Below are 10979 nucleotides of genomic sequence, written 5' to 3' on the forward strand. Positions count from 1 at the left end.
CTAGGTATCTCAAGTAACAGTGGGGATGTAGAGTCCAAGGTCTATAGAGCAGGCTGCAAACTGGCAGCTCCAATGAAGGTCCTCAATGAACTCTCAGGAGAGGCTGGCTGGGCAACCATCGGAATAAAAGAGTCCAAGATCTGTAGGGCATGCTGCAAGCTGGGAGCTACAATGAAGGTGCTCAACTCTCAGGAGAGGCTGGCTAGCTGAATCAGGAAGAGTGACTGCTCTGAATCCTCCTTAAAAGCGTTCTAGTGATTAGATTAAGCATCACTCACTGCAGAGACACTCCCCTTAGCTGATTATAAATGCAATCAGTTGTGGATACAACCAATGTGATCATGGTTTAAGTCCATGAAATCTCCTCATAGCAACAGGCAGTCCAGCACTTGCCTGACCAGACAACCAGGAACCACCACTTGCCAAGTTGACACATGAACCTGACCATGACAACATCCAAAAATCAGTAGGGTTTATACACAAGCAATGAAACACTGAAAGAAGAAATCAAGAAATAAATTATATTCACAATAACAACTAAAAGAATCAAACATCTAGAAGTAAATCTAACCAAGGATTTAAAAGTCTTGCTCACAGAAAACTACAAAACATTGCTAAAAGAAATCATAGAGCACCTAAAGAAATGGAAGGACATTTTGTGTTCATGGATTGGAAGACTAAATGTCATTAAGATGTCAGTCCTACCCAAGGCAATTTATAGACTAAATACAATCCCAATAAAAATTCCAACAACTTTCTCTGAAGAAATGGAAAAGCCAATCATCAAATTTATATGGAAGGGTAAACGGCACTGAATAGCTAAAGTCATCTTGAAAGAGAAGAAAGAAGTTGGAGGACTCACACATCCCAATCTTAAAACTTAATACAAAACCATAGTAATCAAAACAGCATGGTACTGGCACAAGGTCAAACATATAGATCAATGGATTAGAATTGAACACTCAAAAATCAACCCTCATTTACGGCCAGCTGATTTTTGCTAAGGTGACAAAGCCCACTCAATTAGTAGAGAATAATGTCTTCAGCAAATTGTGCTGGGAAAACCGATCTCCATTTGGATAAAAAGGAACACTGTTAAATCATATCTTATACAGAAATCAACTCAAAATGGGTCAAAGACCTAAATAAAAAAGCCAGAACTATCAAACTGCTAGAAGAAAATGTAGGGAAGCATCTTTAGGACTTTGTGTTAGGGAATGGTTTCTTAGACTTTACACGCAAAACACAAGCAACAAAAGAAAAACAGATAAATGGAAGCATCACAATTAAAACTTTTTGCACCTCAAAGGACTTTATCATGAAAGTAATGCAATGGGAGAAAATATTTGGAAAGCATATATCTGATAAAGGTTTACTATCTAGAATATATAAAGAAACCTTTCAACCTGACCACAAAATGCAAACAACCCAATTTTAAAATAGGCAAAAGACTTCAATAGACATTCTCCAAAGAAAATATACAAATTCTCCAAAGAAAGCACACAGAAAGATGCTCAACATCTATATCTACAAGGGAAATGAAAATCAAAACCACAATGAGATACCATTTCATACTCATCAAAATGACTTATTTTTTATTACTCCTGGTGAAAATTCTAGTATGTTGTCCTCTCTTTTCCCTCCAGTCAGAGGTGGAAAAGTCAAGGCCATACCAGCTTCTCACCTCAACTCAGGAAACCACCCTGTCTGTCTCTCTAGATGGGAAAAAGGTCTCCAGGGCCTTGGAAGCATGGTCTTGTGTACCCAAGCATGGGTCTGAAGGCCTTATCTGAAGAACTGGCGAAAAATTCAGGCATTGATGACACCCTCACAAGGTGGTTAGAAAACTCATTTGGGGGATGGAAAGGGGTGTCACTGCCCATGCTAATTCCTTTAACCATCATAGCTGGGGTACTCACAGTACTTAGATGCAACATTATCCCATGTGCCTGAGGGTTAGTTCAGAAATTCATCAAGAACCCCCTTAAAGAAGAAGATTCCTATGCTTTTATCAAGTTTGAAGAAAGACTAAAATGTGAAAACTAAAAAAAAGTTCAAAATGCAAGAGGGGGGATTTGTAAGAAAATTAAATTTAGTTTTCACAGAAGATCACATGGGAAAGGGCTGCAGAATAACTCAAACTGGTTTTGCAGGCAGGCAAGGAAAACACCTCTGGCATAAGCCTAGAATTGGCGCAAAATAGGTAGAAACCAAGTTTAAATAAGTAACAGCCAGGGTCATTGAAATGTAAAGCATAATCAAAAGCTGGGATCTTCGGTGGAAATTTAAATTAGTTAGACTATTCAGATAGGCTGTAACTTCTGGAGTACTCAATCAGCTGAGAAACAGGAGAGGGGCCTGCGAGCAAAGCTTAAGATATAAATACCTGTGGCATTCTATTGTTCCGCGTGCCAACCACCATTTTTCAGGTGGGTGCCCATTCTTGCAAGATAGTAAATAAATTCTTTTCTTCTCAAAAACAAAAAAGACTGCTATTTTTTTAAAAATGGAAAATAAGAAGTGTTGGTGAGGATCCAGAGAAACTGCAACAGTCATTCATTACCAGTGGCAATGTAAATAAATGATTTATTCACTGTGAAAGACAGTTTGGTGGTGACTCAGAAAGCTAAGTATAGAACTGCCATATGACCTGGCAATCCCCCTACTAGAAATATACCCCAAAGAATTGAAAGCAGAGAGTAATTCATATATTTGCAAAGCAATGTTCATGATAGCATTATTCACAACTGCCAAAAAAAAAAAAAAAAAAAATGGAAGCAACCCAAATTCCCATCACCCAATGAATGGACAAATACAATGTGGTATATATGTATAATGAGTCAGTGATTGTATACTTTGAATAATTTGTATGGTGTGAATATTTCTCAAAAAAATTGCATTTTTTTTAAATGTGGCATATACATACAATGGGATGTTATTCAGCTGTAAAAAAGAATGAAGTCCCTATATATCCAACAAGATGGATGAACGTTGAAGACACTAGATTGAGTGAAATAAGCTTAGCACTGAAAGACAAATATTGTATCTCACCGATTTGGATCTCACAGAGTCAGAATCTAGAATAAAGATACCAGGGGATGTGGTAGGGATTTGGACTGGTAAGATAAGGCTTAAAATGTTCCTATTCAGAATAATGGAAATGGTTTGGTAATGGATGTAATAATAATAGCACAACATTTTGAATGTACTTAACAGAACTGAAATATATATCTGAATATGATAAAAAGGGAATTGCTAGACTGTATATATCATAACAGAATAAAATTTTTAAAAAATCCATGGAACTACTCTACTCAAGCAGTAAACCCTAATTTAATCCATGGGCTTTGGTTAATAGTACAATTATAAAAATATACTACCATCAATTATTACAAATGTTCCACATTAATGCAGATGTTAATAATAGGGTAGTATATGGGAATCCCATGTTTATCCAGGATTGTTTTGTAAACCCATGACTTCTCTACTAAAAAAAAAAAAAAAAGAAAAAACAAAAACATGACGCCTCGGCTTTATATACATTCTGCTTTGATTCTGATTCCTTATTAAAAAATGCTTAAATTTGTCCAATTTATCATTGTGCTACATATGAGTCTACAAAATACATTTAGGGCTTAATATATTGTTTCATCCTTTGAATTATTCCCATTAGGCAAATAGTAACCCGGGTCATCTGTAAAGCACAGGTGTGACTGTTACATGGTCTATTCACATTCTGAAATGGATTAATATATTCTGCATGAGCAGAAGTTTTTAGGTGATTTATAAAGGCCAACCTCATGCATATCATTATGATATTCCAGCATAGAGTTTACCAAACCATGACCGAAAATGCAGAAGAGGAAAGTACATTTACCCCATATTATTAAGTGTCAGCTATTAAATCCTGTATAGGGATATCAGCTTAATAGCTCTTTTTCATAATTGGGCTGTGTTGAGACAAAATAGCCAAACCAGTGACTTACCCATCAGATGTAGGCCTTTCTCAAGGATGAGACTGATTTCAGCCAAGGCAGCTCTCTGAAGCTGAGGCAGATCCTTTAGTGGCCTCAGTGGCTTATGTAGTGGCATTACCCTCATCCTCCAGGAATATGGTCACCATCCCAGGCTAGAGTTGCCAGCACTTCTATTTATAGCCAGAAATTGGGCAAAGGAGTACCAAGAAAGCACAACTGGATCACTTGGATTCCATTCATACTCTTTCCTGGGGTCCCCATCACATGAACACAGCCCAACTTCTCCCTGATGAAGAGAGTCAATTATCTTTTTCTTTTTTTATGACAGTGATATCTCTTCTTGCCTGCTTGCACCTAGACATAAAAAGCCACAAATACTAAGGCTGAAGACATAGCTTATAATTCAGTGGAGTGTATGTTACATTTGCTGAAGAAAGTATGCCCCTATTGAGATCATAGAATTCAAATCATGCAGGGTTCAGAGTTGCAGAGAAGGAAGCAAAATGCCCCTAGTTAATCACTGGGAGTGATGGCAACTCTGGCTTCCACCATTAGTTCCCACAGATTCTTCCTATTGGGGACATGATAGAATAGAAATAGATCTGATTCAGTGCACGTCTGTGACTTGAAGAGTAGCATCAATACCTTTAAGATTATTGCCTTTGAGTGGTGCTTCAGCTGTGCCTTCAGCACACTATTACAACAGTTCATCAGACTGGAAGGTGCCAGATGGTGTAGTGTCTGATACAACCAATGAATACCAGGGACACAGGTATATTCCTGCACCTCCTTTGGTGTAAAGAAGATCCCCTGGCCTGAAAAGATGCCAGTGAAGAAAACACTCCATAAGCCCTCAGATACCAAAGCTCGAGGAGGATGTGCAAGACGGAATGGTCATCCCATATTGAACTTCCTGATGAAGTGGAGGATCCCCAAAACAAAAAAGATGCAAAAAGTAATTTCAAGATGATGTTAAATCCAGTGTTTCATAACTTCCAAACATATAACTTTGTATGAAAAGTAAGCCTTATTGTCATAATGCACAGCAGAAGATTGCTTTTAGAACACAGACCTGTATAATTTTTAAATGCCTTTGAAAATAATTACAAAGAGTGGTTGCTTTCAGATGCCATGAGCTATACTTTCATAGGCATGACTGTAATCATTTTTGTAATAAGAGTTGTATAAAATAATATATGCAATACTCAAATTTCTTTCATATTGACATTGACCCTCTAACCTCACTCTTTTACCCCTCTAATGTAATTAGGAGGGAGACACTTTCTTCCCCCTACACGGGCAGGTACTGGGAACCCAGGTCTCTGGCATGGCAGGCAAGAATTCTGCCATTGAGCCACCATGCACCGCCACAAGGGAGACACTTTTGAAAAGGCAATGATTTTTTGTGTGATTTTGTTTGTGTTAGCTGCTTCATTCGTTTTGCTCCTTCATATTTTTCTCCTATAAAAAGTTTGATACTGTGATATGTTCAAGAAAAATATTCTTTTATTATACTTTTTATAGTAGAACTGTACATCATGGATATTTTTCCTAACAGTGTATTAGTCAAGGTTCTTTAGAGAAACAGAAACAACAGGTGAAATCTGAAAATGTGAGATTTATAAAGACGTCTCACACACAGCCATGGGAATGGAAGAGTCCAAAATCCTCAGGGCAGGCTGTGAAGTTGCGATTCTGATGAAGGATCTGGATGAACTCCACAGGAGAGGCTTGTGGGCTGCAGAAGTGGTGAGAGTCACTGCTCTGCCTTAAAAGTCTTCTGCTGATTGAAATATCTCGTTGAGGGAGGTACACCTTAGTTGATCGCAGATGTAATCAGCCACAGATACAATCAACTGACTGATGATTTAATATACCAGCCTTCCAGTTTATCAACCACCCAAGAAATATCCCTACAGCAACGGTCAGGCCAGTGCTTGACACATTATTTTAGGTGATTTATAAAGGTCAGCCTCATGCACATCATTATATTCCAGCATTATGATATTCCTCCTCTCTTCTCTGACCAGACAACTGGGCATCATCACTTGGCCAAGTTGACACCAGAATCTAACCCTCACAGTCAGTAACAATCTAAACTAATGTTGGCAAAAAAAAAAAAACCAGTACTTAACTTACTGTTACTCAGGCAGCTTTACTGTTTTGGACGAAAGCATCATAAGGGCAAATATTTTGACACCTGTTAGGACAGAATTTGGAATGTCAGAATACCAAGCTGTCTTTATATAATTTGAATTGCATCATTTGTTAGATTTTTGATACAATTTGGCCAGTTTTTACATAAAAATTAATTCTCTGATAATTTGGTTCTATTTATTTAGGATTACATAAAACTGATTTTGAGACTATATATGACCAAAGTTCACTTTCTCCATAAGACCTAAATAAAGAGAAAGCAGTTTCCAATTTTTTAGAGAAAGAATATAAAAACAGAATAGAATATGTGTCCATTACATGGAGAATGCATCACTGACCTTTCTATGATGGCTGTCCTCATCTCTGTCCTAAAATAATGATGCCATATCAGGGGCTCAACATTCCTCTCTGTGGCTGCATTTAACATTTGGCAGTGGGAAGCAACTAGATTGGCCTTGGTAAATTGGCAGTCCATGTTGTTGGGCCTAGGAGAAGCCTCAATTTCTGCTCCATAGTCACTTCATTCATGTGTCCATTGTGTCAGCAATGTGATGGCCAGTGACAGAGGCTAGCTGACCTCAACTGGCTCTCATTTCATCCCCTTGGATGTTTGGTACTTCTTCTGTAATGGACACTCTATGGTAGATAACCTGTGAGACAAAAAGCTTCACACTCTGTACTCTCTCCCAGGTCTAACCATGTGCCCCTACACCTCCAATAATCCAATGATATGTTCCAAGTTCATGGCCAGCCAACCTGGCCATTAGCCAGTGCCCATGAGTCCAGATATATTCTAACCTCAGGCCTCTCCCCTTTCCATAAAAAGTGAGTGACCAAATTAACTCCCTGAAGATGAGCCAAGTGGGAAAATTTTCTCTCAGCACTGTCTTTCAAGGTCTCCCAAGTGAATTTGTATTGCAGCTGCCATACAAGTTTTTACTTGTACCTACTGTTCTAGTTTGCTAGCTGCCAGAATGCAAAATACCAGAAACAGAATGGCATTTAAAACGGGGAATTCAATAAATTGCTAGTTTATAGTTCTAAGGCCGAGAAAATGTCCCAATTAAAACAAGTCTATAGAAATGTCCACTTTAAGGCATCCGGGGAAAGATACCTTGGTTCGAGAAGGCCTACAACGTTCAACGTTTCTCTCTCAGCTGGAAGGGCACATGGTGAACATGGCAGCGTCTGCTGGCTTTCACATGGCTCTACTGAAAGGGGACTCTCTCCAAAATGTTTCCTCTTTTAAAGGATTCCAGCAAGCAACTCCACCTTCAGTGGGTGGAGACACGCCTCCATGGAAATCATCTAATCAAAAGTTACCACCCACAATTGGGTGGGTCACATCTCCATGGGAATAATCAAAATGCTCCCATCCAGCAATATTGAATGAGGATCAAAGGGCATGGTTTTTCTGGGGTCCACCACAGATTTAGACCGGCACACCTACCTACAGGGTCAATTTATTTATAAATCAAGTTGTCCCTTCAGTTTTATTATTTATTAATCATAGATGTGAGCAGAGAAGCTTCAGCGCAACAGGCGTGGATGTCGTGGGGACCTGGGCTACCTGCTTCATTAGCTTGCTTATGCCCTTTGGTCCTGCTCATGCTTAATCCCCAATGTACCACTTTCTCAGGTGGTTTGGTGAGTTGACAGAACCCAATTCAGGATGGGTAGTTCCGGCCATATGGTCACTTGGTGTCCATGGTCTAGTAACATGCCAGTAGTTGTTTTTCAAAACTGTATCAGTCCCTAAGGCAGATGGCATGCCCCTTCCTCTAGAGCCCCAGGCACCTGCATTGCAATTCTCCAACTCTGGCTTGCCACAAACTCCACACAGCACCTTTCCCACCACAAATAACTTGAACATCATAGCATATTCCCTATGGCTCAAGGATCAGAGCTGCTTCCATTGAAGTGTCTCTCCTGCTGTGGCCCCCTTCAAAGCTGGCAAGTCATTTTCATCAACCAGCATGTGGGCTAGAGTACTATCCATCGTGTGGATTAATGCTGCCTCCAGAACCTAAGGAGACTTATCAGGCATGTGCTTCCTTCTTCATGGTAGGTGATGTACACAGTAATCTGTCTTTTACTTTGGAGCTGATACACCAGCCTATCTCTGACCACTGGATCCCCCCAAATTTTACAGACATGGCAGATTCCTGAAAGTCCCAAAGTTTCTCTCTTACAGTCTGGAACACATTTTTCTTACAAAGATCTCAGAATTCTAGCCACTTCTTGCTCATTCAGCTTCATCAACACCTCATTGGCATAAAAATCCATATTCTTTAGGATGAGCTGGTCGAGTTAACAAAGCCCTGGGCAAAACTATGTTTATTGCTGCCCATTCCATATGAATGCAAACTGTTTCTGATTCTTTTCTGATTGGAAATGAGAAAGCATTTGCAAAACCTAAAGTTACATTCCATGTACTTGGGACCATATCTATCTACTGTAACAAAGACACCACATTTAGCACAGCAATTGCAAGAAGGCTAGTACTTGGTAGAGCTTATACTTATTTTGCCAGTTTCAAACTGTCACATACCCCAGAAAAGCCATGTCCTTTAGTCTTCTTTCAGTACTGCTGGGTGGGATCTTTCTTATTGTTTCCATAGTGATGTGACTCACCCAGTTGTGGGTTGTAACTTTTGATTAGATGGTTTCCATGGAGTCGTGTCTTCACCCATTCAAGGTGGGGTCACTTCCTGGAGCCTTTAAAGAATAAACCATTTTGAAAAAGCTTCAGAAACAACAGAGTCCACACAGCCAGAGACCTTTAGCGATGCAGAAGGAAGGCACCCCCCCCCCCCCCAAGAAAGTCTGGTGAAATGAGAAGAGAAAGCTAGCAAATGTTGCCATGTGCCTTCCCAGATGAGAGAGGTACCCAGAATCCAAAGACCCCAGCAGACCCCAGCCATGTGACTTTCCAGCTGCCCAAGCTGTTCCGGATAGCATCAGCCTTTCTTGACTCTCTTGAGTCACGATAACCTCTTGTTGGTGCTAATTTGGACATTTCCATGGCCTTGGAACTGTAAACTTGCAACTTAATAAATTCCGTTTTTAAAAGCTGTTTATTTCTGGTATATTACATTCCAACAGCCTACAAACTAAAACACTGGTCTATAGCAATTTTCCAGGCTCCAGTTCTGCAGGAAACAGGTGAATTAATATAGATGTGATGGCACCACTATCCCTGCATCCTTTAGATTCTCTGCCATCACTCCACCTATAACAATGTTTTTATTTATATTAACTGAGGTGAGGAAGGGGTATAAAGGTTTCCACTTGGCTGTCTTCACTGATAGTTCTTATACACTCCCCAATTGTGAGAGTTGCACCAACTACACAGTATGTCAATCCCAATTACATACAACTGGGGGCCTGGGAAATGGGCACTGGGTAGATCCATAAGCAGAGTAGAGCCACTGTAAGCCAAAATTTTGTCAGGACTCCTTTTGTTACCCAATTCATCCCTCACTCTAACAGGGAGCCACAATGACATTTTGAGACTCTAAAAATCCATTTTGATGCAGACTTTGCACTCAATCATCTTTGAAATGTCTTACATTCACTTTCCCCAGGGTAAAACTACCCTAGCAAATGGCTGCAGGACCCAGGGAAGCACTGGGGGAATCATTACAGAGGTCTTTCTCTTGGGATCCTTCAGTTAGTGGGGTCTGAGTCTGAAAAGCAACTCAGTTCCAAAAATTGTATGAGAGATAGTGTCTTTTTATTGGGGTAACCACCTTCAATCTCCACGTTATCCATTCTTGATTTTGTCTAATGTTATAAGCTGAATAGTTTTCTTGTTGACTGCCCATTAATTTTGCCCTACGAGTGTTGCAATCTATTAATCTTCTCCATAACTCTTTAGAAGTCAGATCCCGCTTGGCTGCCACTCCCACCTATACACTCATTATAATTTCACCCCTGACTTTTGGCAGTCAGGTACTAGCACTTAATTATTTTGGGGTCTTATTATTCCCATTGCATTAAGCAAGATCTGTATTAGGCTTTTCCTACTGCCAGCCCTGGCCTACAAAGATACTTCTAAACTTTCTAGTGATGCTCATGCTCCCATCTTCAGCCTGTACCTTTATGACCTTTCAGCTAAATGGTGTCCTCTGGGACTTCATGCGGAATATAATCACTCAATGGCTCTCCCAGCCAAATAAAGTCTACCCATGGTAGTACATCCACTTCCCTCAACCTTTTAATCCCTTCCTCCACCATCTGCCACATCAATCCTGACATTTCAACTTTCCTTGGGATGAGTCATGCTTTTTTCCTGCTTCTGGAAACCATACTCATAGTGAATTCACCTCATTTCCTGGGATCCTTGCCAGGGTGTTAAACCCTTTAACACAAGGTAGCTCTTAATCTACAATCCAAGAACCCAATGTGTGTGTGTGTGTGTGTGAGGGGGGCTAACATCAAATTCTCCCCTAATTATATGTTCTGGCCCTCTTGATCAGACTCTAGTCCAACCATATTTCATTTACTGCCGGCACATGCTGACTAATACTTGCAGCTACCCTGGGTATCTATCTTCCCTTTTCAGGCCTGGTATTTCCTCAGCTGGGTTTTGCTTAACCCTAGTAACTTAACCCAAATTTTAGGTCTAGTGGCCAGCTAGGGTAGGTCCTGAGAGGGCATATGTTGCCTAGTGAAAGAAGCGGCTGCACTGTGTTCCTACTCGGGGTTAAGGTGGGAAATCCTTGCCCTTAACAAAGACGCTTGAGCAATGACTGTAAGCTCAGAAAGTAAGGAATTTGGGGAGTCTTCAAAGGCATCCATTCAGATGTCTGATTTCTCAGGGTCCCAAATTGTCCCAGTCTC

Source organism: Tamandua tetradactyla, chromosome 22, assembly GCF_023851605.1.
Source record: "Tamandua tetradactyla isolate mTamTet1 chromosome 22, mTamTet1.pri, whole genome shotgun sequence".
Taxonomy (NCBI): Eukaryota; Metazoa; Chordata; class Mammalia; order Pilosa; family Myrmecophagidae; genus Tamandua; species Tamandua tetradactyla.